Raw genomic sequence first — 6,000 nt, forward strand, 5'->3', positions numbered from 1 at the left:
ATTGATAGATAGTAGAGTGGTGCTACATAAAAAACAAAACTGAACTGGTTTATTTAAGGACTATTGTATGCAATGCTACTGGGCTATTGACTTAGTAAATGTCGACATGGTCAATTAAACAACCAGAATATGCCAACTGTCAACATATGCCAATTGTGTAAACCATCATTAAAAAAGCAGTAAAAATGTAGTAGAATTCCTTTTTCCAACCCCGCAAAGAGAGAATCAACTGGCTGGCAAATCAGGCCCAGCAATAGAGGAACAGCCGCAAATAACAAAAAGCTCGGATGAATGCGGCTAAATGCTTAGCTATAATACTCGAACGGTGAGAACCAAATACTTAGCTCATTTGTTTTCTTCTGTGATACCTAAAAGTATTGGTTATTTTAGACAGCGAATACTTTATATAAGTACTTGTTTCCAACACAATAGACCATCATCCACGCTAATTTTTACTCTATGAGCACATTTTCTATCAACGATTTGAGAGGTAAATTACTAAATGTAGAAAGTTGAAACTTAATCCCAAAAATTGAACGATCATAAATTTCAATGCACAGTAAGCTTATCGAGCCCCATTATTACGTGTAACCAGCAGCGCTGAAAAGGTATGGGGAGCACCTTAGATTCGAAAAAGAGACATCCGCAAGAGCTGATTTTCCGCAGAGCACAGAAAAAATGTGCATTGAGAAAACCATGCCACGTTGGCTAAAGCTAAAGTTATTTGAAAGACCAGCAACTGACAAGATTGATGACTTATTCAGCTGAGCCAGACAAAAGTTTTCCATAAGATAAATATATTTCGATGATAGCTTTATCAGCTAGCGGAAATTACAACTGGCAAAATAACTGTACAGTTAAAAAAACGTCAATTGTTCACCGGGAACTTCAACCGGACTTCAAGGAAAGAGACAAAGAAACCGAAAATAACAAAAATCAACTAAACAAACAAATTACAATAGCACATTTGTCCTCGTTTAGAAGGAACTGAAACAGGATTTATAGGAAATAGAAAGAGCAAAAAACAGCATGCACGAACAATCAATCATTTAAACCAACCATAAAAAAACATTCCTGAACAAAGCTATTGAGTCGCAATTACCGAGGCAATATGAAATAAACTACCACTACCAGCCTAGACAACAACATTATCAAGGTAGTCCTCAGACTTGCCAAAGCCAGAAAACTTAGACCCAGTTATGAGCTTTTTTTTGTATTCAAACAACTATTATGTTTGCTAAAACCCGTTGAATACCCCCTAACTATTTCAATAGAACTATGATGAAATTTCCAACTAAAGATACCACAGCGAACTTAATTCGCCAAAGAACAGTGCCAGCTCACAAATCAGAAACAATAGACCAATATGGCATGATCCAATATAAAAAGATTAGTTACCAAGGTCCCATGCCTCGAGAAAAAAATTACGCCTTCAATCAACACAACTTATACAACCACGCAATAATAAAAACACAAACAACTATAAAATTTTCCAATGTAACAACAACACCAATCTGACAGTAATAACCATCAATACAACCTCAATGAAAATAAACATTGAAATATAAAAATACATTGAGTTAACAAATGAACATGTATCAATTTTGAGTGTGAGGTAAGTCAGATGTGACCAAAATATTAATCACAAGAATGAACAAAAAACTTGCTCTAAAAAGAGTGACAAATGACGTCACGCATGCAAATCAGTTGAAATTGCATGAACTAATCAACAAAAAGCAGATTTGAAAAAGTTGTGACGTCTTATGGTCATAAAAATCCTGACGACGAAATAAAAAAGACATAGCAGGACAAGTCCTGAGGTACAATTCAACGAACTTTCATTGACTTCACAAAATCTAAACCTAGAACAGTCTATGAAAGAATTGCGAAAATCAATTTTAAAAAATCAGATCAAAAAAAGTTTTAAAAAAACTGAAAATCAATGTCAAAATGCCGCATGTGAAAAAAACCACTAGTGGGAAGAGATATTTGTTTCAAACAAAAAACAAGGCCTAGAATGAACAATGAATGGATTCGAAAACCATTTAGAAAAAAAATCCGATCCAAAAAATCGAAAAACAGTAAAACTCAAACTGAAATTGCCGCATGTGAACAAAAAACCACTAGCCATAACGCAAATTTTTGTTCAAACAACGTTTTCTCAATCTACTTTAAAATTAGAGCGACAAAATTTCATGCCACACAACCACGCGCTTTTTCGCACCACTTCCTGTTTCGGCGTGACCGAATTCACTACTCCAATTTGACTTCAAAAAACATGAAAATGTGTAAACAAATCTTAAAAAACATAGGCAGAAAAATTCCGGAAACGACTCGAAGTGGAAAATCCATTTAACCACCATCCAACTACTCATCACACAAAACGTACCTCTACTAATTGATGAATATCTTGAAATAAAACAATAAAACAAAAAGTAAAAACAAGAAAATCAAATCAGTTAAAATATGATTTAAAAAAATCTGATCAAATTTTGTTATAAATTGAGATCCCGATGTAACTATCTCTGCCAAAATTATTTCATAAGGGTCTTTTCAATACCCATTTGTGCCAATAAAACAAAACAATCGTCAAAAAACGCAAAAATTAGCCCGATAATCAGCAAAAAACATGAAAACCCTCCAAATTACCATAAAATACACATGAATTTCCAGAAACCTTCAAACCACTGCCAGAACCAGCATAAAATTAAAACAATATCATAACCAAACCTCGTAAGCAAAAAAAATAAAAATGCTTTAAAATGCCGCATGTGAACAAAAAATTTCGCTTTTACAGAATTTTTTTTCACACTCAATTTCTCGCTCTATAGAAAACAGCGATATGAACAAAAAACCACTCTCTTTTCGCTCCGCTCTTCATTTTGTTCAGCAGCAAAATTTTTTCACGTGTTTCATCTCCCGCTTCAAAATTCACTCCAATAAAATTGATTAAAAAAGGACTTCTCCAATACTCCTCTTCGAGCAACCCAATAGAACTCAAATTCTTTGAATTGTAACAAGAGAAGGCCAATAATAGCCTCAGCTATCGGTTTGCGGTTACCAAAAAAGTAATGAGGAACAAGTAAAAAAAGTTGAAACTGAGGGAAGCTGACTATAATCAGAGTAGAAAGCGAAGACCAAAAAAGTAAACAAAACAATCGTCAAAAAACGCAAAAATTAGCCCGATAATCAGCAAAATACATGAAAACCCTCCAAATTACCATAAAATACACATGAATTTCCAGAAACCTTCAAACCACTGCCAGAAGCAGCATAAAATTAAAACAAAATCAAAACCAAACCTCGTAACCAAAAAAAAATAAAAATGCTTTAAAATGCCGCATGTGAACAAAAAATTTCGCTTTTACAGAATTTTTTTTTCACACTCAATTTCTCGCTCTATAGAAAACAGCGATATGAACAAAAAACCACTCTCTTTTCGCTCCGCTCTTCATTTTGTTCAGCAGCAAAAATTTTTCACATGTTTCATCTCCCGCTTCAAAATTCACTCCAATAAAATTGATTAAAAAAGGACTTCTCCAATACTCCTCTTCGAGCAACCCAATAGAATTCGAATTCTTTGAATTGTAACAAGAGAAGGCCAATAATAGCCTCAGCTATCGGTTTGCGGTTACCAAAAAAGTAATGAAGAACACGTAAAAAAAGTTGAAACTGAGGGAAGCTGACTATAATCAGAGTAAAAAGCGAAGACCAAAAAAGTAAACAAAACAATCGTCAAAAAACGCAAAAATTAGCCCGATAATCAGCAAAATACATGAAAACCCTCCAAATTACCATAAAATACACATGAATTTCCAGAAACCTTCAAACCACTGCCAGAAGCAGCATAAAATTAAAACAAAATCATAACCAAACCTCGTAACCAAAAAAAATAAAAACGCTTTAAAATGCCGCATGTGAACAAAAAATTTCGCTTTTACAGAATTTTTTTTTTCACACTCAATTTCTCGCTCTATGGAAAACAGCGATATGAACAAAAACCCACTCTCTTTTCGCTCCGCTCTTCATTTTGTTCAGCAGCAAAATTTTTTCACGTGTTTCATCTCCCGCTTCAAAATTCACTCCAATAAAATTGATTAAAAAAGGACTTCTCCAATACTCCTCGTCGAGCAACCCAATAGAATTCAAATTCTTTGAATTGTAACAAGAGACGGCCAATAATAGCCTCAGCTACCGGTTTGCGGTTACCAAAAAAGTAATGAAGAACACGTAAAAAAAGTTGAAACTGAGGGAAGCTGACTATAATCAGAGTAGAAAGCGAAGACCAAAAAAGTAATGAAGAACACGTAAAAAAAAGTTGAAACTGAGGGAAGCTGACTATAGTCAGAGTAGAAAGCGAAGAACAGCTAAGAAGAACAATAAAAAACATAACCGACTAACGTCGGGCAAATTGCTCTCAAACGACCGTCGAGCGGTTGGCTTCGTCAGTAGCTAGCCAGGGGGGTGCACCGGGAGCTGATGGGGGGCAACACTGGGTTGGGGGGGCAACAGCGCGGTGGGGGTGGAGGTAATAGTGGGGTGGGGGGGTCAACAGGGGGGGGTCTCAACCTCTAAGAACCGCCCTTCACACCATAAGTATAAGTCTCCAAAACAGTTTGAGCTGAAACAGAGCTGAAAGGCTCTAAGAGCATTTAATGCGCGCTGGGCGCTACCTGTTTATCCCAATTTTGAGGACGAAAAGTCAAAAGCGTCAGACAAAAAATCGGTCAAGCGAAAAATCGCATAAAAAAGAAAGACCAACAGGACTAATATAATTGCTACAAACTTCGTTTGAGAGCAATTAACAATTGAATTATCCGCATTAATTGTGGGAGGCACCAAAAGCAAACCCGCTTACATCATATGAAGAAAGATAAACATCAAGGAAATGGTATTTTAGTTGCCCAGTAATTTCACTCCAGCAATTCTTAACAGACGCATATCACCTTCAAAGCAAAATCAATCGGTACCAAAATCACACACAGCAAAATCAGTTTTAACATAGACTTTATGATAGCCAAGAGCAAAGTACGGGAGTGTTTGTTATGAAGAAGACGAACCACCAAACTAAACCTTACGAATTGCGAGATCTGGGCGTTATTGTGTTCCGTTCCCGTGATAGCCTGCCTCATAAGTTCAGAACCTTACGTCTACAAATAATGTAGTAGTTGTACAAATAATACTTGTACAAATTTCGTACCAGTTCTGAATCCACACAAATGTTAATAATAGCATCAGCTTTCGTTCCCGTTATCCAACTCTCAACTACCAATACAAACTACTGAAACTCTTATTTTTCAAACACTTATTTTTCCTTTGAGCATTAATTAAAAGAAATGAAACAGGACAAAGACACTTCGTATATTCTCAGACCGATCCATTTGACGATATCCCATCGCATTTAAACAACAAATAACTTCGAATGTCTACGCCATTTAACACCCAGCAACTTTCCAACCTAAACCAATTGCCCCAAACCCGTGTCAATTATCCACAAATTTGGCGGTATTTCGCTGTTATCAATTAAACTCGGGTTTAAATGATAGGGGCGGGACCAATAATGACAAAATAATAAATCAGGACACCGAGCTTTAAAGCATGCACACTTCTGACACGTTTATGGCAGGGTGCTATTATAATCTCCACTTGCGAATTTCTAAAACTTCAAAGAACGTAAAATGTATTCAAAATTTCAGTAATTTAACAATTGCGTTGTATAAATAACAAACAAAATTTTCCAGAATTAGCAGTGAAGGTTGAAGGCAAAATGAGAACGAGTACGAAAAAAATATTACAACGAGAAATATTAAGCAATTAGTTATTACTAAACAGAATGGAAAAAATCAAGTCAAAAGGAAGGTATTCATATAAATAATATAGCGCATGGAGTGAGCATTTGAAAAAGTCTATGCAGTTCAGAAAACTGAGTAACCGCAATGTTCATTTTTTTAAACAAAGTTCAAGACCCTTCACAGCTGATCAGATCAAAAGTTTTGCAGA

Source organism: Convolutriloba macropyga, chromosome 7, assembly GCF_964194025.1.
Source record: "Convolutriloba macropyga chromosome 7, txConMacr16.3, whole genome shotgun sequence".
Taxonomy (NCBI): domain Eukaryota; kingdom Metazoa; phylum Xenacoelomorpha; order Acoela; family Convolutidae; genus Convolutriloba; species Convolutriloba macropyga.